Genomic DNA, 25,839 nt, shown 5'->3' on the forward strand with positions numbered 1-25,839 from the left:
AAAGAATAAGACATTTCCATTTTCCCCAGAGACACAAATACTCAAAAGACTATTTTGCTTCATATGAAAGAATTCTGAACTTGAGACATTCCCCAGAGTATCAACCTGGCTCCATGAGGAGACTTGTATAACTATAATCATTCTTTACTGATTTCTGCTACATTAAGACCTGTCCTTGCAAGTGTTACATGAAAAGTTATTGACAACACTAGATGCCAGAAACTATCATGAGGTCTTGAAAATTCTAACCAGTAACTTCTGAAACTTAGAATTTTTATTAATTCCCTTGCCTACTAACTGTTGCTAAGTAATATTTAAAGGTGTAACTACTGAAAAATTTTTAAGCAATTAAGAAGAGGGGGCTTTTTAAATTTTCTACCTCTTTCTTTGTATTTGAAGGGAAAAATGAGCCTATGGTTTTGATAGATTCTTTATTCAAGCCAAAAGTTTTAATAGTTTTGTCTCATGTGAATTCCTAAGTATTTAGGTAAACGTCTATTTCTTCCCCAAACAAATGGAATCTCTTTTGATTCAGGGCATTGTGACTGTAGAATTATATTTATACTAACTATTAAATATATATGCATATGAATTGTGATCACTTGCCCAGTATCTAGCATTGTCTCTTCTCCAACAAGCAACTGCCAATCGACTGTTAGCAGTTTACTCATGACTTTTGTCCTGAGGAAGACACATACATGTCATGTAACTGATCTTGATAGTACAGGAGCTGGTGACACCAAAATCAGGAGTTTGTGCTTACCCTTTCCCCCACCCTTCTTGTCACATTTAACAGTAAGTATTTATTTCTCTATGGGCCAGATTACATATTTAATCAAACATTTTATCTTTCCTAAAACAGGACTGCTCATTAAATATTTTTTCAACCATTTCTTAATTCAAAAATGTGAATTTATCAACTATTCTGTAATGTATGTGTTTTGTGTGTGAGTGTGCTTCAGGATTCATTATGTTCCTAAACTACTAGATTTTATCTTTAACAGTCTTCTATGGATCTTATATGAATGCTAAGAAAAAAATGATGCATTTTGAGTTAAAAGAATTGTTAAGTTATGATAATTAATATTAATTGTGAGCTTATTTGGATTAGACTATATAGTAAAATTTATGGCAGGTTTTAAAATTTCACTCCTTCCTGCTTAAGGTTTGATGAAACCCCATGATCTTTAAAGAACTATAACAAAATGCCATTTGTTAAAGGAATTTTCTTATAATAGGTTCAGGGAACTTTATCTTTCAGAAATTCTCAAAAGCAGGAAACATCTGAGGGAAAGAAGTAGGCCATTTCATAAAAAATGAGAGCTGGATTGAGCCTAGCATCAAGCCCTGAACAGCCAGGTTTTCCCTCTGCATCTGTCAGTCCTCCAGAATTAACACTATTCTAAGCTGTTCCGCTAATTACTCAGTTTCTTTGCCAATATCATTTCTGGGATATAGATAGTGACTTCTTCCCTACTCTAGTTGAGAAAATGATTTGGATAACACAATAGCAGGTTTGCTATGTTGTTCACATTATATCAATGAGGTCATCTATAAAGTAAGAGAGAGGGTGGTTCATTAATTAAACATTACTCTCACACTAGGGTAGGACATATTAATAATTACCATTCTTATTCTTTAATAATATTAATCTGTGTTGAAGTGAATAATTAAATTACATAGAAACAACGGAGCAAAGATAATTACAATTATCATTGATGGACTAAATTGCAACCTCATTGCTGTATACTATACTTTTCTTAACTAGATGTGTCTAGAGAGATTTTCATGTAAAGTGATTTTAAGGTATAGGAACACTTAAATGGAATTTAGTTGCTGTTTTTCATTAACATTCTTCAGAGATTCATATTTTATCAGAAATAATCTCATCAAAACATTGTATATTACAAGTATTCTCTGTTGGAGAATATTAAATGTAAATTCATAGCTTGAAGAATCTTGAAGATGATTAAATTTCTCTTTAGGGAACACACATAAGCTACTTCACCTCCTGGTAGAAGTTATATATGAGGATGCAATTGAATAGCAGGTTCATAAAAGCAGAAAGAAATAAAAGGTCCAAATCTAATAAAATTATGCAATGAAAGATTAAGTCAGAGTTTCAGAAGCTTCCTCAGACTAATCCTGACAATGTTTCTTATCGCTTTTTGTTAAAGAGAGGGTCATCTGGATTGTCTTTATTTCTCTCAGGCAGGTGTAAGTTCCTGGCACCCTTCTTATCCATTACATTGTCATTCTTCGGGCACTGAGTCTACAGTAGTCTCTAGGCCACATCCCTTTACTCAGCCTTATTTTCTTTGTAGCACAGATCACCATCTTGTACTGTACTATTTACTTATTCTGTTCATTTACATCCTTATTTATTTGTTATCTGTTTCTCCACTTAGATGTTTTTTGTGCCTAGCAGACAGTAGACACTCAGTAATTTTGTTGTTGTTAAATGAGTGATTAATAGATTCCATCCAACAATATAGAAACATCACAAACACATTTATAAAATCAGATTCAGACAAACTATCATTTAAACATCTCAGGGAGAGTGGCACAGAGGTCAGGAGGCCTTCCTCCTGCTCTGAGCACCTCATTGATCCAGGCCCCACTGCTCATTCCTTCGCTCCTTGATGCTTACCCTGTGTGCATTTCAAAGTCAGCATGCTCCTGGTGGGCCCCTGCCTCCTCTCTGTCTCCTCTGATCCTGCCCCTGGCCCTTCTCCAGTCATACTCTTTTTCTTACTTTCTGCAGCTTCACTGATGATCTAGCCAAAGGGGTCTTGAAAAAAAAAAAAAAGCTCCTTCTTTTCATTCAAATTTGGTTTCAATGACAGTCCCTCAGAGAGGCCACCCATGACTACCCAGTCTATAGCAGCAGCCTCCTGGGTCCATTATCACAATATTATCATTTAATTTTCAGCATAGCACTCATGGCTCATGATTTTGTTGTCTATTTTCTTTGCCTACTATTTGACTATACATTTCAATGTTTCTCTGGTTCCCTACTGTATTCCCATGGCTGGTGTACAGAAGGTGATTAATAAATATTTAGTAAATACGAATATCACCCTTATGTAGCTGAGTGCTTTGAATCCACTGAATCCATAAAAAGAGCCAATGGAGACATTAGCAGAATGCATATTTTCCCTTATGCTAAATCTCCCATTATTTTGGAAAATGATGTTGTTCTTTCTTTGCAAAAACAAAAAGGGAAATGTTTTACTTTTAACCTAAATATCTCTTTAGTCTCTGTGTCTTACAGTTATGGCAAAGTATTGTTTCTCTCCTTACTTGAAATGATCAAGGATTATGTTTTGTTTATAGCTTTGCAGCATAGAGCAGACTGTCTGATATAGGTACTCAGTAAATATCTATTAAAGGAATGAATGAATGAAACAAGTGTTCAGAATAAAGCCAAGTATTGAGTGGCTGGAACCTGCCAGAACTGTACAATGGAACAAAGCTAGAGTGCTTGGCATCATCTCAGCCCACCTTTCAGAGTTGAAAATCACCAAGTGAATCACGTTGGCCTAATTTCTAATGCTTGGCTCCCTGCTTCATTTCAGCTCAGTATAACACTGCTTAACCTATATACAAAGCAATGTCCTCATATAGATGTTGTGAAGATTCCACAGATAACTCCACTTTCTCATAAATCTGTAGCCCCTACTAATCGAGGTTGCCCTGGAAACCAGAGCACAGGAACTGGCTCTCATCTGTCCAAAGATGATGATTCCTATGTCAAGGATATGATAGCCTCTGGTAGGACTATGGGGACCAAAATTTTTGCTTTATATTTAGAGATGCTGACTTCGGTCTCCTGCATGTTATTTCCTACCCTTTCCCTCCATCTCTATCACCCTTCACCTGAAAACTTTGGAATCAGCTCCTTCCCCAAGTCTCCTGGCTCCTGTGACCTTTGGTTTATCAAACTTGGCATCCTGGACTGTAGTAGGCTATACCTGAGGAGGCACATCTTGTCTTTGTGCTCCTGCAACGTGCCTTTATCTATTCTGAAGGCTCTGAACATCTCCTTAGCTGAACGGTTTCTACCATTTAGATTCAAGACCATCCGTGACCTGTTTCATACTAAGCTTCCCTCTCATACTCCTGACAACGCATTCCTTCTAGAAATATCAGGACTTTTGGGTATGCCACCACTTTCCTGGCCATTTGTTGCCTTGAAGGGACTTCCTATTAACTTTCCTTAAATTTTTATCTGCTGCTACAAGGCAGCTTTATGTCAGAACTGTTTTCTTGTCCTGAAGCTTCATTTCTAAACTTTATTTCAATATTATCTCTTGATATCATATTCATAAATGGGATTTGGTAAATGATAGATGATTTGTCCACACACTGGAGTACTATATAGCCATTAAAGGTATGACATGACTGTATTGGCATGGAATCATCCCCATGATTTATTCTTCATAACAATATAAAGTTCCAAATCAGTATGCCCCATATGATTTAATTCAGATTTGATTACATATCCAAGTATAAAAAGAGGCTTTGACAGTTGGTCAACAAATATTGGTGATAATAAGATTAGATGTATTTTTCTTCTTTGGGCTTGCATCATGGTACATTCATTATACTCTGTAAAGTAAGTACTTTCTTTTTTCTTTCTGTACTGGGAATTGAACCTAAGGTAATCTACCACTGAATTACATGCTTTCTCCTCAGTCTTTTGTTGTTGTTGTTGTTTTATTTTGAGACAGGGTCTTGCTAAATTGCCCAAGCTGGCCTTGGACATTTGATCTCCTGCATCAGCCTCCCAAGAAGGTGAGATTACAGGCATATGCCTCCATGCCCAGTAAGTAAGTAGTATTTTTATAAATAGGCAACACAATTAAAAGTGGAAAGACAGAAGAGCCTTACATTTAGGGGACTACTAAATCACATTTTACCTCTCACCTATCATAAAGCAAGTAGAAAGAAAATGTAGGTTGAGAGAGGAAGAAATGGAAGGCCAAAAATCAGAGTTTAAAAAAGTCAGGCCTCCCAGGGCACATTGGGTCCCTATGCCTGTCTCACCTTAGAAGCAGGAGGTGCTGACTAGAGAGTTACAGATTTCTTCACTACCATGCTTTCTTTTCCCACACAGTTCATGATCCTTGGTTGTTTGATCAGATAATAAGTTCCTTTTATTTATTTATTTTTTGTAAGAAGTTTCTTTCTTTTTTTTTTTTCTTTTTTTCATTCAGGGAAGTGCTTAAAAACAATAGCAATGGTATCTGTAGCAAAAAAAAAAAAAAAGGAAATCTGAGCCAGGGTGGTGCACACCTAGTGACTAGGGAGTTTGAAGCAAGAGGGTCACAAGTTCAAGGGCAGACTGGGCAACTAAAATAGACACTGTCTCAAAATAAAAATAGGTTCCAATGACGTTCTTCATAGAAATAGAAAAAGCAGTCATGAAATTCTTTTGGAAAATAGGAGACCCAGAATACCCAAAGCAATCCTTAGTAAGAAAAGTGAAGCAGGAGGCCTTACAATACCAGACCTTAAATTATACCTCAGAGCTATTAGAACAAATGACATGGTATTGGCATCAAAACACACAGGAAGACCAATGGTACAGAACAGAAGACACAGCGACAAACCCACATAAATATATTTATCTCATACTAGACAAAGTCATCATAAACATATATTAGAGAAAAAGATACCCTCTTCAACAAATAGTGCTAAGAAAACTGGAAATCCATGTGTAATAAAATGAAATCAGACCCCTATCTCTCGCCCTGCACAAAGCTAAACTCCAAGTGGATCAAGTATCTATGCATTAGACCAGAGACCCTGCACCTATTAGAAGAAAAAGTAGGCCCAAATCTTTATCATGTCAGCTTAGGAATAAATTCTTCAACAAGACTCCTAAAGCACAAGAAATAAAATCAATAATCAACAAATAGGATGGCATGAAACTAAAAATCTTCTTCCCAGTAAAGGAAAAAATCAAGAACATGAAGAGAGAGCCTATGGAATAGGAGAAAATCTTTGCCACCTGTACTTCACATAAAGCATTAATTTCCTGGATATACAAAACTCAAAAAACCTTATACCAAAACCCAAGTAACCCAATCAATTAATGGGTAAAGGAACTGAATAGACACTTTACAGAAGAAGAAGAAATACAATCAGTCAACAAATATACGAAAAAATGTTCAACATCTCTTGTAATTAGAGAAATGCAAATTAAAACAACACTGAGATTTCATCTCACTCCAGTCAGAATAAAAATTATCAAGAATACAAGTAACAATAGATGTTGGTGAGGATGTGGAATAAAAGGTATACTCATACATTGCTGGTAGGATTGCAAATTGGTGCAACTACTCTGGAAAGCAATATGGAGATTCCTTAGAAAACTTGGACCAATTTGACCCAGTTATCCCACTCCTTGGCACATACCCAAAGGACTTAAAATCAGCATACTATAATGATGTGGCCACATCAATGTTTATAGCAGCTCAATTGACTTGCTTAAGGTTGCTCTATAATTTGGAAGTAAAGCTGAGACCTGATGCTTAGTGGCTTTAAAGGGATTATCAGAATATGAACAAACAATTTTGTGTTTCAATAGAAATCCATACACCATGTATAGTGACCTTTTAGATTATGGGATTCCAGTCCTACTCATTGTTTTTGAACTATTTTGCAATATACTGTTAAGTTACTTGTAACTGACAGCTATGTAATTTCTATTATACTTGGTTGTATTTTAATTGAATTCCTCCCACTATAGAAAAAAACAATTTTGTCATCATTTTTAATTCTTCTCAACATTACTCAACTCCATATAAAGTTATACATTTTTAAAAATTTTCCTTTGAACTGGTTTTAACAGCTGCCTGCCTGGTTCTTTCATATCATATGAATAAAAATTCTTCAATGTGTGTCCATTTTACATCTGTATGAAAGTCATGCTTTTATCTTTTTCTAAAGATTATCTTCTAAGAGATAGTAAGTAAAAAACATTTATATTATAGTTTTATCAGATGGTTAGTTATTGGTAAGAAAAATTCATCAAAAGGATGAGCAAATATCTATGAAAAGTTAAAATATTTTCCATCAAGGAAATCAATTAACTTGTTGATAAATCAAATTTCAGGAAGAACGGAAAATCTTGCAAAATAACATGACATCTTTAAATATCTCAGTAATAAAATTAGCACTTTTAAGAAAGTGTGAACTGTTGTTTAAATCTCTAGTCTCCAATAGGTCACCTTCAGTTAAACATACTATTAAGGATTTTCACTAGCTAATCCAAGACAACATGGGCTGCACATGGACACTGCACACCAGAATTCCAAAACTTGGTCCAAAAAAAAAAACACAAATTTTAAAATATCTCAATGATTTTTATATTGACGCATGTTTAAATTATAATATTTGAAATAAATTTGGTGAAATAAAATACATTAAATTAATTTCATCTATTTTTCTTTGTTTTGAAATGTGGCAACTAGGGAATGAAACATTATATGTGGGGCTTATGTTATATTTACATTGGAAAGCACTGCTCTAGCAAATTAAGCAAAAAAATATTAATATTATTTTACTAAACATTATTGACATTCTTGGGCCTCAATATCTATGCTGGAGAAAAACAAAACAGACAAGAACAAAGGAAGGTCATAAATTGAAGAGTAGTTACCTGGGAATTCATACAAAATTAATGCACTTCCTCTTATGAACAATTAAAGCATTTGTTTGTCATTAATTATAGTACATAAAGATAGAAACAACAACAAAAGAGCTGTGTTCAAAAATTTAAAGATCAATAAGCATATATTTAGTTTTGTGGTATCTTTTATCTTTTGTCCTTGATGAAAATCAAGCAGAGTCAGTCAGTCAGAGAGTGTGTGTGTGTGTGTGTGTAAAAGTTCAAGGTTTCCATAAGGAAATGAAAACAGCTGAGCATTCAAAATGAAGAAAGATGTACAAGCTTAGCTAAGCATTCTGGAGATATGACTGGTTTCCTTGGAAGCTGTTTAAATTCTTACATCAAACAAGATCCTGGAAGTTGACCTATTTTTTTTTTCAGAGCAAGTAACATATGGACAGGGTTTTTATCACCCCAAATTAAGCACAAAGTATATATGAGTAAAGCAAGTGCTTACCTTAATTAATTACATGACTTTCATTTGTAATGAAAGAATAAATTGTAAAACTATCAGGTAAAAAATCATTACTATTAGAGATAAACTGAGCTTTTTAAAGGAAATTTTCTTCAGAACATTTTTATTAAAATAAATTATTCTATTTGTTTTTATAATTTAAAAAAATACGAAATGCCCATTGTAAAAACAAATTCCACCAGCACAAAGTCTAAGGAATGAATGAAAAACAGCTTTCCACTCAGACATCCACAGGAACCAAATTCTTTGTTATTCTATAAACTGCTTTTTAAAAACATGTAGACTATCTTCCTTTGGAAAACTAAAATGCTTATGTAAGACATCCAGGAGTTTTGATCCTAGCAGATAGCCTCCACTGCCTGTCATGCTGATCACTGGACAAGTGTCAGTGATGTGACAAGACACATTAAGTCCTTTGAAGGCAGATATCAAGTTGCAGTGATGCACACTACAGCATCTAGGAAAGAATTATGACCACAAGAAGCTCCTGAAAATAGTTTTCCAGTAAAATACATTTCTTGTTTTTCATCAGTCTCTGTTAAATGATTATACAAGGCATTCTAGGTCCTGAACAGCAGACCACAAGAAAGCTCAGAGCAATTGCTTGGTTAATAAAAACTGCTCACATGAATGGGCACATCCTATCAGGGGTAATATTCAGTCCAGTCTAGGCTTTTGGCAATCCCATTTTTGAGAATTACAATGCTTTGGTGAGGCCTAGAGAGTATCACAGAGTTGTCACACTAAATATTTGACATATAGGAACTCATGTAAGCCTCATGACAATTCTCCCACTTTGCAGGCACATTTTAAACTCCCAATTTACATTGAAGAATTGGATATACTCAAAAGAGTGGGTAGACTGTAACACTGGGAACTGAACTCAGCATCTAACTCTGGAACTCATACTCACATGTTACCTTGGAGAGATTCTCTCCCAAAACCTCCATAATTTTCCCACTTGGTCAGGGAAGACAACAAATAACAGGTTAAACTTTTCATATAAACACTAAAATCCTATAGACACACAAACCTACTGCACATTTATCCTACTCAATATGTTGCCATTGCCTGAATGTTACCCATGGCAATCTAGGTGAATGACAACGGCCCCTAAGGGTGAAGGAAGCAGGAAGTTAGGACTGGATGAGGTCTTTTATCTAGTAAGCAAGACAGAAGGAGAAGCGGCACTAGCCTTGGTACTCCTCTGCTGCTCCTATTAGTTTCATTATAGCTGTGACATTTTTAATACTGGAGAACAGCATTTGAATGCACTGCTACCCTGTGACCTAATTTTCATCCTCTCAATTCACCATCATGTTATTTATACCCTTATAAGTTAAATGACTCATCACTAATTAATCAATACCCATGATCATGATGCTAAGTTTTGCCCACAAGAATGAACCCAAGCCAAGTCAGTTAATTGGAAAAATTAAATAAGTGAGAGAAGCCACTTCTTCTTTGTTATAAATACCCTGTTTCACAACTCACCCATTTAAAGGCATCAGAAAAACAAACAAACAAAAAAAAAAAAAACATCAACTTCACTTCTAGAAAGCCTTTTCTGGAGTTGAAATCCCCTTGCATAATCTCGCTCAGAACTTATGCTAACAATTGTCCTGACACTTATTATAGTACCTTGCCTAATCATTTGTATTCTTCCTCAAAATCTACCTTCCAATGAGAAGAGGTTACTGTATCCTACGTCCTGTCCTATGATGTAGTCTTCTTGGTATTAAATAACAAAGGTGATGTTTAGTATAAAGTGCTTTTGTTTGGCTACTTTATCTTTTGTAATCTGCTGTAAAAGTTACTTTCATTCCATTCTTGGCTTGGAAAAGTCAAATCCAAAGGCAGGACCTATGAAGGTGGCAACAGTCAGGATGTGATCTGGCCTAGTCATGAGATTGCTGCAAATCAGATGGAAGAAGATCATGGAAATGGACCGAAAAACCCAATAAGCATTTTTAAAAGGTTCTTCTAAGTTGTAGCTATCTTCAAATCTTTGTTCATAAGAACATACATAATATGTACTTATATAAGGAGACAGGCAGGCTATATCTTTTTGCTCAAAAAATACTAGAGAATCCCTGGTGTATTTAAGTACTCAGTAAATATGCATTGAGAAAAATGAGTAACATAAATCATTCAGTTAAAATTTTATTACAAATTATAAACTATTAAAAAAGAAATTCATAGGTTCTTATGGATAACAAATAAATAAAAGGAGGAGCTTTGGCTTGGAATGGAATTTTGAGAGCTGATGGCAAACATGGAGGAAGTAGAATTGGAAAATCATTATTTTGCAAGCATTTTGTTAAAGATTGAGTCAGACAAAATTCATCAATGGAGGCTAGGTCTAGAGGGAAATCTTAATGAGTAACTAGATATTAGGATGGATTTAAAGTGTCTCCAACAGACTATTTCTTAGTTTCAAGGGAGAAAATTGTGCAGTAATTACTGAGTGGGAAAATCAGAAAACTATCAACTGAGTGAATAAAGTTAACTTCACCAATTAGGGACAGATGGACACTGTGCATCCAGATGTGATACAGTGAGAAGGATACAACATTACCTCTGTACCATTCCAACAGAGTATGCATAACTTGAAAGTAATCATGAGGACCTATTGGATAAATGTCAGGAGAGAAATGATTGATTTTTTTAAAAAGTGGAAAGAGAGTTGGTAATTTATAGTTCCAAAATGTCAAAGAAAAGCCAAATGTCAGAAAAGACAAAGAAAAGCCACAGAAATATCTATATTGAAAGAGGCCCAAATACATGGCATATATGTAATTCCTGACCATAGACTGGATCCTACACCAGAGGAGAAAAATGTTATGAAGAACATTATTGGATCCGCTGACAGCATTTTCTCAACGTCAAATATATTAAAGTGGCTAACTCTACTGGACTAAGAGAATACCCATACTTCAGGAAATATGCACTGAGATTTGGGGTAAAGGACCATTATGCATGTTATTTACCCTCAATTTGTTCAGAAAAAAATATGTATATAATTTTTATGGAGAGAAAAAGTAGGAGTGGGGAAAATAAATGAATCTCAAAGAAAATTGTATGAAGTGCTAATGATAAGTGATAATTGTATGAAATGTTAATGATGAGTGAGTGATTTTTATACCACTTTTATATTTGCAACTTATCTACAAGATCAAAATTATTTTGAAATACAAAGCAAAAATAGGGGACACATGTCAAAATGTATCAGTAATCATAATAAATTTTTTCCACTAAAATACTTGTGTGAGTTTTAGTATTTCACCCGTTTAAGAATGTCATATTCCTTTGCATCACAGATTTTAGAATTGCAAATTTCTAAAGTAAATTTCACTTTACATCCTAAAAATTGATTTTCATTCAAATAAAGTCAGTGATTATATGAAAGTTTGCAAACTATGGCATGGTACTCAGCAGTCCACACATTCAGCAGTTCTTTGGGTTACAAAATGCTACCCAGTGGTAAGTTTTAGAATGGAGAGACTCCCAGCTGCCCCTGCCTGGACAACACCATCACCAATGAGAAGCAGGTTTCCTTCTGTGGCACAAGTCCTGGCAGCAGGCACTTCCCTCACCCAGTGTTTCAATCTCCCAAATGCCTTTAGCTACTCCTGCTGTGTCCTGCCTGTCTGCAATCCTGACGTGCTTTGGTCCAGCCTGCAAGACTTTTTGCAGTAGCCCATGGGGACAGAGTCACTTTTGTATTCATACGCAGTATTATTAGGAGTGACTTGCCGTTTATTCTTATACCCAAAACACAAACATCATTTTATGATACACAATACACACAGTGCTTCCTGCCCTAAGGAACAGCAATCTATGTCAGATAAAAACAAATCGTCAGATTAAAGGGAAATGTTAATTGGAAGTAGCCAATTAAGCGCTTATTATGTCAGATTAGTTCAGGCTTACATCCGCATTAATTCAGAACATCAAAAGACATTGCCCCAGAATGAGAAACTAGCATGGCTGTTCAGTTCCTTTTGGAAATTATATCCTGTGTCTTTGCTTCTCAAGAATGCAACCCTCTTTGTTACAAGCTTTTTGTGGCTGCCATTCTTGTAGGATTGTTGCTTAAATGATCAGAGAATGATGTGCAATTGATAAGATGTCATCTGTCAGCTCCAGCTGCTCGTCTTAAATTCAGCATCTTAAAGGCAATCTGATTTTTTTTTGCTCACTTCTTTATCTTTTAGTTTCCTTGCCCATGTTCTTGGAATTTAACTTAAGCTGACAGAAAAGCCTGTATTGATTTGTAAGGAGTTAAAAAAAGAAAAAAAAAAAAAAAGAGAACAAGAAAGCAAGCAAACAAGGGATTTAGATTCACCTTCCTGAATAGCAGAATGAGTCTGGGTGACCAAGATGAAGGTGGTGAGAGAGGGGGCTCATTGCAATAAATACTAGGTAGGACACTCACTATTTGTGCAATTTGTTACATTTTTTGTATCTCAGTTATCTATTTCATGAAGGAACCTGGCATTAACATATTGAACATGATATGAACAGTTATTAGGGTTCCCTTTGTTGTTGTGGCTCTACAAAGCTGGTACAGTTGTATGAATTTTTATCCTATCTTGGTCTGTGTTCATTACTATTTTTGATATGGGAATGTGGATCCTACCTCCCAAAGGCAAAAATTACTCTGCTTAGTGTCTTTTTACCAAATCAGCCCTGGGTTATACATATGTTTATGTGTTCCTGTGCATATGTATGTATGTTCATCTGTTCATGCTGAATGTGATGTTGACCCAGATCTCTGTTCACCTTGGCAAGTATGTATCTAGCACCTAATATATGTATGGTGCTTGGGTTAGGAAATGTTAAACTAGAAATAAAAATAGAGGTTGGAAAAAGCTGAACTAGAAATAAAAATGAGATTCAGCCTACAATGAGGCACTTACTTGCCCCTCTGATGAGGATATCTAGGTCTTAATCATTATATTGTTTAGATTACATAAATTATTCAGTGATAGTTTTTATAAAACCTTTGTTAAGGACAAGACCATGATTAACTATTGTGTTATTGTGTTTGTGAACTGCAAGTCTCAATTAGGGAGAAATAGAGTGTACTGTATATAAGACAGCATTCTTTTCCTTCTCTCATTTTAAACTTAAAATCTTTAAAGGGCTTCATTAGGGGGAAGAGGGAAGTTGCAGGGTTGCTGGTGAGTTGAACAGGTAGGTGTGCCCACGGTGCCTTCTCACACACAGCTGTCCAGTGGACCCAGTATGGCCATTTCATCCCCAACATAACCAACCTACAGAAACATTGCCTTTCTGAGCTCCACTCTGCTCCCTCTCCTGTTCTTGTTGCTTCTTGTCTGTCTTCTTCCAGCCTTTGTGCCTCTTAAGGACAGGGCCAGTCAGTGAGGGCTCTCCTCTTCCTTCTCCTCCCATGGAGACAGACGCTGACATCTCACCAGGTGCCTCCTTCCAGTTGGCAGTAGCTCTCCTGACTGACCTTTCCAAATGCGTAGGAGTCTCTTCCTGTCTTGAAGGACCAGTAGGGGCGAGGGAGGTAGATCATGGTGCAGAATTTCCTTTGGATCTGAACAATCTTAAGGAAACTGGAGGTTCTGGAAAACTAGATTCTGGAGGGCTGATGGTTTATTAACAGATTAATAGATGAGAGTTTACTGGGCATTTCTTAAAGCTTACTTTTAAGAAGTTTGGATTGCTTCTTAAGAACTATGATTTAGGAAGCAGTAAACAACACCTACCTCGAAGAGAACTCCCTCTTTTTCTCTCTATTTAATTCTTGCTTTTTTGGGGTCAGACAAAGTTAATTCTATACTTCAGCTAAAAGATGTTTCTACATAGAGACAGATCAAACTGATAATCCTCAGTAGTTTCTTTCAGACATTTCAAAATAAATGCAGACTCCAGACAGGACACCCACCTTAGGAGATAATTATTTTTGTTCAGCAGCAAAATAATAAGCTTAAGATAACTAATTGATTCAATGAATATTTATGAATGTTGGAGGCAGTTTAAAAAAGCTCAAAATATCCTATTAACTACTTTTCCAAAAGCCATGTGATTTTGTGGAGATTTTTGTTGTTGTTATTATCCATTATTATTAAGGTTAAAACTGACCCCGCCTGGCATCCTGAAATGGTGGCTTGCATCGAAACGATCAAAAAGCATTCAGTTTAAGTTCTTACAAGTAGTTGGTTCATCAATAACTATTTTTGGATTGGAAATGAATTTCCATAATTTAATCTTTTGGCAAGCTGGTATATGATTACATTATTCAAATAGCACACTATATTTTAAACTGATGAATAAATCTGCATTTTAGGTACTGAATGAAAAGTAATAAAATTGGACAAAGTAGGGTCTAGAAATTTCAGAGCTCTATACTTTCCCTCAAAGCTGTCATAGCTCTGTCTTTTATGGTATTTCATTGAATAGTTGGAAAAAGTCCTTCAGCAATCACGTCACCAATTTTAATCAAGCAAAGGAACAACTATTGAGAATTTCCAATGACTGGAATTCACTGGTAATGAATCACAATACCTTAAAGGTAGGAGTTCAAGATGAACATATGCAGATGTTCATGGCAGAATATGTCCTTTTTGTTGTTGTTGTAAATGTCTTTTTCGGCCATTGACTTAATGAGTTTTCTGCACTGTGATTTTTTACCTATTCTGCTTAAAGCTAACCTGCTGCTGCTTTTTTAAGGATGTACCTTTGGGACACAGTCCTGTTGGAAGTTTTCATGGTTGGCTGTGTTCTGAAATCCCTTGTCTACCAGTAGGGCCTGATATCTTGGTCCTTACGAAGTACTGAATTGCAGTTTTATTACTAAGTTGTAGCAGTAGTATTTTGTGAATTGGGGCCAATATTTCCTCCAGTAGAGGATATTGCCTGATCGACAGATGTGTTGCCACATATTTACAAAGTTCAGGAAATTAAAAGTTACAAAGTAGGTTCAAGAAGTTATTTCTAGTATGTAGTTATCTAGAATTTAGCTTTTACGAATAATAGTTTGAGTTAAAAAATTTTCTGCATCTCTGCAATACTTTTATTACCAGTTTAAGGAAAGTCTAGAGTTCTGAATACCTTTAACGATCTTCCTGAGAAAAAACAAAATCGAGTCTAAAAGCTGATTTCCATATCTACTTTCATATTTTATTGCTCTTAACTCTGCCCTTTTGACATGTAGTTGAAAAGGCAATGTTTGAGAGGTTTCAAATGAAGGAAAATCAACAATTACTTCTCTGACCTACATTTAAATCATTAGCCCATGGCTATATTGAAAAATACTGAATAATTCTGAAAAAATGATGAAATACTTTATTTCCCCAAATACAAGGTCAAGTCAGTCAAAATAAACTGTTTATTCACAGACTATAACTAATATAGCTAGCACTCATTGCTCCTAAGATAAAATAAGCATTATTTTATGATTTCAATGTATATTCAAATTGTACTTTAGCTACAGGACAACAAAATAAATGACAGAATCTTACATGTTTTTTTGTATTTAATAAGCAGACACTATACTGCCAGACTTCTTAAAGCTAGGGGTCAATTTCCCTCTGTCCCACATACACCCTGTGTGGCTGGGTCCAAGCCTCCTGCTTTCCTCTGTCTTATGTTGTTTTGTGACTTCCTCTCAGATCCCTGACCCAGACTCATGATCACTCCTGTGAGCTGCTTCACTGGCTGTGATTCACGCTTGACATCATGTTCAGTTACTTGACAAATGTTTGCTGAGTGCCAACTCTGTGTCTTCGAGCTCTGGTCTGATGGTGGAGGCATGGCAGACACTCCTCACTTCTACCCCTGGATTCTTGTGATAATTCAGATTCTTTGCTGTTGTTCTAGGATAAGATCCCAAAACACAATAAAAGTCAAGACTTCTACATGATGGCACACATTTCTTTTTAGAAGTATAGAACCCTGTCCCAATCTAACCTGATTTAAATCTTTCTTTTAAAATAAAAGCATGTGTTATAATAATCTGCATAAGGTGAGAAGTGGAAGATTTACAATCTCATTAAGAAGAGTTTACTGACTGGGAATAATTTCCATATATATTAAAAGAAGTCAGAGTGAAATCTTATACTCAATTGCTTTCAAGACATAGACCTAATTCCTTTTCTTTTTTTTTTCAAAACCTTTTTAACCTAAGAATTTCAATGTTTTATAATAAATATTTATTAGAGATTCTAAAACTATTGCTAACAGTTTCTGAATACAACTCTTCTCTAACTCATTCTTAAATAGTTACTGACATGCAAAGAAATGAGCCAAGGCTAGGCAATGATTCAACCTTACACAAATATCATGCATCTATTTTCCAAAGTCTTAAATACAGTTATAAAGAATAATGAGATTGCTTCCCTTGAAGCACTTACTGTGGTAAGAAATCAGAAGTACCAACTGTAAATCTTACATCTTCTTCTTTTTTTTCAGCCTCTAAATTCCTTCTCAATCCTTTTATCACTTATTAAACTTCTCACTTTGGAGAACTAGTCCCTTGCCAGAGAGAACACTGCATGAAGTTGAGAAGATGAGAAGCAAGGCTAACTAACATTGAGGAGGTAGCCCTACCATATATAAAAATAATTTTAAAGAACCAGTTGTCAAAATTGTGTGATATCCATTAAAATTAGAAGACTACAATAATGGAACAGAGTACAGACCCTTGAAATGTAACTAAGCCTATAAATTTAATAAATTAAAACATAGTGAAAAATAAAATAATGGACAAATACATAAGTAACGACTATAAGCATAGCTTAATAATGGACAAAATATCTGTTATCATAAACAACCATAACTTCCAAATTGGCTAAAGGAATTACTTTAAAAAAATACTTAAATTAAAATTGTGAATGAAAATATGGTTATTAAAGGAATAAATCATTAGTTGGAATGGAAGACTTTGTTCAGCAGAAAGCTAAAAGTAAAAAACAAATGGAAACTGTTCCTGATGAACATGACAAACCAGTAGAGTTACATCAAAATCACTGCCCTGCCTTCCTATACAAATGGTTAAACCTTGTGAATAGTGAGTCACATCCTTTGACAAGCCTCTCATTCCTCTTTTAAGACCTAACTCAAGGTCACCTTCTCTATGAAGCCTTTTTCTTCTGCTTCAAGTAAAGACAACAGGATTTGCTACTTGTTCCTGGAGACTTATTCATATTGGTGTGACATTTCTGATTGTACTTTCTTGCCACTTACCCTTTATATGTCTGTGTCTTTTAGAAATTCATCAACTAATCATTTTCTAGTCCCAAGGCCTAGTAGGGTGTGTGTTTCACATAATGGGTGCTAGATAATGTTTATTAAGAGAAAAGAAAATTCACATGAGAACAACCTTGAAATTCTTTAAGAAGTATGATTCTTCAACCAGAACACTTTTCTAAGCATGAAGACAGAAAGATGGGAAAGGAAAACCCTGTAAGAATACATAGTCTATATTTCTGCTTCTAGGACATAATAGAAGGAAAAAACAAATAGATACAAAGTAAAATTCTACTTATTCAGTATATTAGGAGTAAGGCTATTTTCGGGAACCAACAAGCCCATAGCTGAGACATGATAGAATTTTCTTCCTTGTGTACCTAATGTCCACAATGAATGTTTCTGATTGATAGATTGGGGGAAGCCTCTTTTCAGGGCTGATTCTTGAAATTTAGACTTCTTCCATTTTCTGGCTTTACCATCTTTCCCATATGGACACCAACATTTTGCACTAAACCCACTGAAAGAGGCAAACATAGATAGGGGAAATACATTCACTTCTTAACCATCATGGTCTGGCATACATTGCTTTGCCTTGTACCATTGAGAATTAATCCCTTGGCAAACCTAGATGCAAGAGAAATTGGGAAGTGGAGTCACTGACTGCAAACAAATCCTAGTAACTATGCTATAGGAGGAGTTGCAGAAGTCTGATGGAGAGTTAGACATATTTATCTCTGATTTCCTAAAATTAAGTTCTTCCTAAGTGAGTATCTAGGACATATTAATACACACACACACACACACACACACACACACTCATGGATCTCTGAGAATTTATGATATTTGGGCTATAAGGAAGCCCACAAAATTAGAGCTATGACTATTTCCAAAATTAGAAAGTTGAATGTTTTACTTGTCTCCCAATTCAATTATATTCTACTTTATAGCAATGTTTCTCAGACTTTTGAAAAAACTACTGCACATGCTGTGACTCAGGCACTAGGCTAGACAATAGAAAAACACAAAACAAGGCAGGTTCTTATGACTTCATGGGGATTCTCAGCCTACTGGAGAGTAAGACTCAAAAATAGGTATTTATAATATCAAGGATAAACATGAGGACAAAATATGCACAGATTTTAGTGCTTCAAAGTGTTGATGATCTTTCTTGTTCTTAGTATTTCCCAGCATTCTCTTTAGATGAGTGGATCATTTTTCCTTGACATTTCTTCTCGTTAATATGGGCTAGTCTAAGTGCCTTTTAAAGAATCCCCTCACTTCCTTTATATTAACAAGTTTGAGGCTGGGGTAGGAAGGGGACAACAGTAAAGTTCTGCAACTCCCTCATGGGTTCTTTGTGTTTGGTGTTCCCTTCTGTCATTATGGTCACATGCATGAAGACAATAGACTCTCCCACTCCAAGACTGACTTCAGATGTTTATTAAATAAGGAAGAGTGTTGACCATAGGTAGCATCAAATCTCATTTAGAGCCATTTAAGTCTTAAGACTTCTTTTTTAAGGACTTGGTACTAATACTTGATGTTATCTAAAATACATATTTACTGAACATTTACAAAGTACATGACTTAGCCCTGGATATGATTTGATTATTTATAGAGTTTTACCTTATTATTCCAAAATAAAGAATTTTATAATTGTACTGATGAATTTAAGAGGTTTAAATGTATATGTGTATATATTTGAAAATAAGAATGAGCTTAAGAGAGAGGAATAAATATTTTTGGGTGCCCTAGTATAAATAACAATGAACCCACATGTGCCATGTTCTTTGTGATGGTTTCTCACTGCAGTCTTTGGGAGCTCATATGCTTTTACAGAACTAATAAATATTCTGACTAAATAATAGCACACTTTTGTTTACCAGCTGTGATCTCCAGAAAACGGCAGAGGCAGATGGCAAGACGTGAAAATGAAAGTTAAATAGACAAACCTTAGAATGTAAATTCCTTAATTTTTTTTCTACCATTCTCAGATTGTCTACAGGTCTCAGAAAACTAGGATTACCAAAAAATTACAAGACATCCAGTTATATCTAAATTTTAGATGAAAGACAAATAATTTCTTCCAAATCAAGCACAGAATACTTATAATAGGAATGTATTTATTATTTTCTGCAATTCATATTTAACTAGATAGTTTGCTTATTTGCTATAGCTGACAACAACCTTACTAAATTGTATTAAAAATCCTTCAAGTACTATCATAGTCTGTTTGCCTACAAATTGCATTTAGAAATTTTTGGTCAGAAACAGTGGTATAAATAATGTAGATGGCTTTGTCATTGCTGCAGGATCAATAAGACCCATATCTACCCAGGATATGTTTTAATTACTAAGAGGAATTTACAGAACTTGAGGTGTCTGCCAGAATAATTAAGAGTGTTAAGTCATGGCTTCAATGCTTCTTTCTGCTGCCTTAGAACTACTGGTGTGAGTCTCCTGAATGACAACTTAGCTGTCAAGCAGAAGGAACCAATCAAACAGCTTTCTGATCTAGAAAAAGGAATCAAGGAAATAAGCATCAACAGTAATTATTGAAATAAAACAATTCTACATTTACAGAGTATCTCAGTTTTGAAATTCTTTCAAGATCTGTTAGCACGTCTGATTCATGGAACAGCTTGGTAAAACACTTTCCTATTTCATCAAGATAAACATAGATTCTTGATTTCAGAAAAATCGTGTGAATTCCCTTTGCAGCTGCAGCGGTAGCATGCAACAAATATTGCTTTCCATCCTGGCTGTCAAACATGTACTTTATGGATGACTTAATTATTATGCACGATGGTACCAAACCCCATTAGTGTGTAGTGGCTGCTAATGAGAAATCATAAATCAAAGTCCTTAATGTTGAGCTCAAGCTACCACATGTAGTTCTCTTGAAATAGCAGAAGGGTGGCTATGTGCATATATGTTCAGCAACCCTCTTCTTTAGCTGCTCCTGATTCCCAGTTAGAACATTCAGTATGGAACCCATTCCTCCCCTTCAATGATGTCTTTGTTTTCTTTACATCCTACATAATGCAGTGCTCTTTGGAAAGGGGCTGACAGGAGCGGGCTACCTGAAAATCCCACAAAATAATGCTGCTCTGTGCATTTAGTCCCTGATCCACTAGTTTACAGAAAGGACAGCAACTTGCCTAAAATGGAAGGTGGTGTTTTTTGGTGTTATTTTTTTCTAGCTTTATCAAGGAACACAAAGACCCTTCTGGTTATGCTCATCATAAATCCTTCAGAAATTGGAGATTAGTCTGAGGATACAAAACTGTCATTTTAAAGTATAAATGTTCCCATTTACCTTATCACACCATTCATCAACTGACATATCCTGTGAATTGTTTTAATTTGATTAATCCTAGAAAATATCAAAGCGATTAGCAAAAAAAGAAGCTGTTTAGATAAAGATAAAACTCTGAAGGATTAATGTAGATTAAGGTTTGTCAGAGCCCTTGTTTTCTCCTTCATTCATTTTTATCAATTAAATATTAATCAAGGGTCTACTATGTATAAGGTTTTTTGAGACATTTGGGTAATGTAGGAATGAACCTAATTCCTACTCATCCATCAAGAACCTTAAAGCAAGCTCAGCAAGCTGGCCCATGCCTGTAATCCTAGCAGCTTGGGAGGCTGAGGCAAGAGGATCTGGAGTTCAAAGCCAGCCTCAGCAAAAGCGAGGTGCTAAGCAACTCAGTGAGACCCTGTCTCTAAATAAAATACAAAATAGGGCTGGGGATGTGGGTCAGTGGTTGAGTGTCCCTGAGTTCAATCCCTGGTACCCATCCCCCCTAAAAAAAAAAGAATCTTAAAGCATAGTAGAAGAAATGGACAAGTAAACAATGATCACATAAGGCAGAAAGAGAGAGATAACATGATTATGAAATGTATAAAGGACAGCATAAGGGAATCCTAAAGAGGCAACAGATCCCAACCACAAACAGGAAGGGAAGGTATTTAAGCAATACCTGCCTTGTGGATGGCCTCACCAGGCCTTATCCCCATTCCCAAGGAAGTGAACTGTAGAGATGGGGAAGATGCTGAGGTCAGCAGAAAGGAAAGGAGACTGCATCCTAATGGAACAAATAAGGTAACAGGGAGCACATTACCTGTGAGTAACAACTCACGGTCTGGTGTGGCCAGAGCAGGTCATTACACACCATCTACTTCCTAAACAGTAGGTCTGGGAGGATGAGGGTTTTGAAAATCAGAAAGTGATGTGAAAGCCCAGGCAATAAGGAAGGGAGAGTGAAGAAAGACAGGGCTGAAAGACAGGATAAAAATAGACTTGCTTCCGTAACACTGGCCTGATGGCTTGGGCACTGCGTGTCTTACTTTCTCTTTGAGATTCTGAAGTCCAAGAGAGCAGGATATGATTCATTTTGGTATCCTTTTCTGTGACCTCCATGCAAAAACCTCTCCATTAAAAAAGTAAAAATAAGATTCCTGGTTGAATGGAATCGTGTAAGGTATGATATACAGCATATTGTGGGCTTCATAGACAGCTGACAGGGCCTAGAAACATCTATAGAGGTAGCACTGATGATACATCTTTGATAGAAAAAATTATTTCTCATCATTGCATCTCTTACCCATTCCAGGGGAAAATTCTTGATTCATTCCCTGGGTTCAAGCCTGTGTTTCTCATGATGGGAGAAAATCTAGAACAAGCCCCTGTCTCAGAAAGCAGCTGGCACTACTGCTGGTCCTCTGTTTGCTGATGACCCACAGGATTCATTACCTGAATCCTGCTGGTCTAAATATTTTGGTTTGAATTTCTTATCTATGTGCCTGTGCTATGTGCCTATCTGAATCACAGGGTCTGAAGAACACTGACAATCAGCCTTAAGGTCCTGTCCAAATTTTGATACACTGATTATAAAGGTGGGGGAATAAGATATCACTCTGCAAACTGTGACTTCAGAAAAGGTTAGGAAATGTATAAGGTATATTTGTATTTTCCCATAAAGTTATTATTAATACACAAAAGGAGTCCCAGTTACAATAATATGTGACTAAAATATTGCCTTGGGAAAACTTCCCGTTTTTCGGTGTGACTTTACATTATAATCACTTGAGATTTTTAAATATCCAATGCTAGCTTCGTAACGGCAAAGATTATGATTAAGCCAGCACTGAGAACAAATATGCCTCCAGAAAAGGTCTCCAGGTGATTTGAACATGCAACCTGGATTGAAGACTCTGGTCTGTTATAGATCTAAGGGCTAACTAAAAGCCCTTCAGTGCTATGGTACATTTTCTCTCTATTCCTCATGGCCATCTTGTATGTTAGGAATTCTTTCCCTATTTTTAATCTAGTCAAGTAAGACAGACTGAGAAAGGCTAAGTACTGTCCAATTCCAAAGGGTACATGGTATCTGAGCCTGTTAGATTTCTCTCTCTTGGAGGCAAGGGACCTCAGGAATGGTTTCCAAAACCTCCAGGGTTCTCCTTACCAGCCCTGGGATTCTCAGCCTACTCGCTCTTTATCTCTTTCCCTTCTCAAAATGGAGTTTTTAACTAATCACCCTGTTCTCACATGGACTTTCTTCTTCCTGCCTTTTCTCCCTCCCTCCCTCCCCAGATTCCTATCTGTTAGTTTTAAATTAAGAGAATTTAACAAAATGAAAAGAACTTTTCCTCATGGCTTAAGGAAATTTTTCCTATGATAAGCTATCCTATTCAGCTACATAAATTAAGTCATATTTGATACTTTTCAGTACATATTATAAGGTCACAGAATTTAAACCTCTGTGCTCCATCAATTCAGGAAGGACTCATCTCCAGAATACAAAACATGCAGGAAAAGATTTACATAAATTACCATATTAATGCACATATTTAAAATTCATAGTTTATAAAAAAAATGGAATGATAAGGAAATAATTTCAATTGTAGCAAAGCCTCTGTTTTCAAGTTGCTTAAATATTTGATATGCAATTAGGAAGTGCTGGGTTTGGGGCAGGGGAGATAGCTAGTTTCTACAATACTTAACTCCTTGAATGCCATGTAGAAAATTTATAAAAATGTCATGTTTAATATCAAGCCTTGTGGAATTCAAAGGGTGTGAGGTTGAAAGAAGGGTTTTGATTAGCAATGGGGTTATGGATTGAATAGGGGTCAAAATATTTGTTGTTCTACTATTTGCTAATAAGAAGAGGCCATTTTGACATTTTTGGCATGGGCATTTTGATGAGGGCTGTGTTAAAATGACCCTGTCATACTGGCCTTATCACTGTTTCGCTTCAATGCCAAGGAAACCACTGATATGAATAGAAACATCTGGGACACCAACAATGGCAAGAGTGGGAAGGAAGGTCAAGGGGAATGTGAGATGCAAACAGGAGTACTAGTGGGCCAGAGAGACGGGCTATGGACACTGCAGAGGGTATGCACTTCTGCCAGCCTCATAGGCTCCTTGGTGGGGTACTTTTAGGGGAGTTTCCTCCAATGTGGCCTTTCATAAGGGTGCTAGAAAGTCATAGTTTCCAGTTTTTTATTGATTGCTAAATAAACTCTATTAACTTGCCATTTTCATAATTTATAATTGCCATGGCAGATGTGATTATTACTTATAACTAAAATGGACATGTGTCATGAAAAATTTGGTTGACCTTTGCTCCCTGTTACTCTACACCCTAGGAATTTCCCAATCAATTGGAGCATCTTCATTTTTCATGGTGGGCTCCTTCCAGAATAACTGATATTGTATGCTAATGAGATGATTCATGATGGAAGCTGGCCATGTCAGAAAGAACAAAAATATAATTAAACAGTTGGAATTTTGAGTCATGTGGTCTTAGGTACACAGCCAAAGAGGAGAAGTGGTTTGGAAATTGAGTTCAAACATGTGGACAATGACTCAACAAATTTTTCATATGTCATAGTACCCCAATAAAACTTTTGGACCCCAAACTCTGGTGAACTTCCCTGGTGGTCAATATTCTGCATAGTGTCACATATCAATGTGCCAGGAGGATAACATGTCCCTGAAGGTAACATGTCCCTCAAAAGCTTTGAGTTTAGAACCCTCCCTTTGCATCTCACTCTTTGGTTGGTTCTGATTTCTATTTGTTATAATAAAGCTGTAATTTTATAAGTGTGGCACTTTCCTGAGTTCTGTGATTATTGAACCCCAAAACCGTCATGCAGAAGTCCAAGTTTGTAGTCAGCTGGCTTGAAGAGAAGGCCGATCAGGGTGGGCTCCGAACTTGTGGCCTGTATCTGAGGTGAGAAGAGCTTTGCCCTCAACCTTGAGTATGGCTAACTTTGAGTAGCCATACATTGAGATGACTACTCAAAAAATTTTAATGGCTTAGGATATTTAATTAAACAAAAAGTTTGAAATCACCTAGGAAAGCATTCAGGTCTTATAACAGCTCTTCCCTTTTCCACCATCCATTAGTTGTTGTTTTCACTATGTTACAAGAGGGAATACTATTTTAAAAATTCATTTGATATTTACAAGTACAAATTGGTTTATAGGAAATAACAGAGTTTATGTGAGAACTGTTTACATGTCATTCTGAGAGCAGAGAACATGAGATTGAGGTCATAGAGACTGTGACATTAGCTGGTCTGCTTACAAGTTCTCTTACTAAAACCATGATTCTTGTTTTGAAAACTGATGATGCAGAAAGGAAATGTGAGAATACTCAACATGGATTCTTTCTAAAATTAATGGAATCAGACTTCACAGAACATGACCTATATTCTGGGTTGATCATGACTAATGTGCTGTTATTCTAATTTTCTCTTTTGAATAGATTTCTTTAATTTTTTTTGTTATTGTTAAGGAGAGGGATTATAGGAGAGTTGGTTTACAACTGATAATTAAGATAATTATTGTAATTAACCAAACTGCAAAAATGAATGATTGAGTCTACTCCACTGATAAATGAGCAAGTTGAATTCCAGAATCCTCTGCCTAGAGTAAAGAGCCCTACATTTAGCAGTGTCCTAGATTTGGAATAGGTGTATATTAAATTGGGGTTGTGTCAATTTAGATTTAGAAGACTTGGTCCTTCTTTACTCTTTTCACTTGGTCCTTCTACACTCTTTTCACTCAGGCAGTGACTGAGTGCATACTTATTTAGTCATTGGGCAAATGCAAAATAAATACCAGTGTTGTGTAGCAGGTGGTATTAAACATATTCTTGAGGTCAGAAAGCAGACTGTATGGAAAGTATGTTCATGATGGACCAGAAGGCACTGAGAAGATCCAAGTAGGTCACAAGTATCACCATTAATTTTTAAAGCCTAGAACTGTTTTCCAAATGAAATCATCAATAATCCCACAGCTTTGCTTTTAAATGACAGTTATTAACAATACCATCCAGGAACCAAGCTGGATATCGGGAGTTAGAAAATGCACTCTATCACAACTCCTTTCCTGAGACGTTCTGGGACAGGTATAATAACTGTCCTTCAAGACAAATCTGCCCCT

At 35.9% G+C, this 25,839-nt stretch overlaps 1 protein-coding gene across 2 annotated transcripts in view; it reads right to left on the reverse strand.

The window, feature by feature from the left end:
• The window catches only part of Rab3c (RAB3C, member RAS oncogene family), a 254,568-nt gene that overhangs the window by 86,184 nt on the left and 142,545 nt on the right, over positions 1-25,839 (reverse strand). The window lies entirely within an intron of this gene.

Source organism: Marmota marmota, unplaced genomic scaffold (genome assembly GCF_001458135.2).
Source record: "Marmota marmota marmota unplaced genomic scaffold, marMar, whole genome shotgun sequence".
In the NCBI taxonomy this organism is placed as follows: Eukaryota; Metazoa; Chordata; class Mammalia; order Rodentia; family Sciuridae; genus Marmota; species Marmota marmota.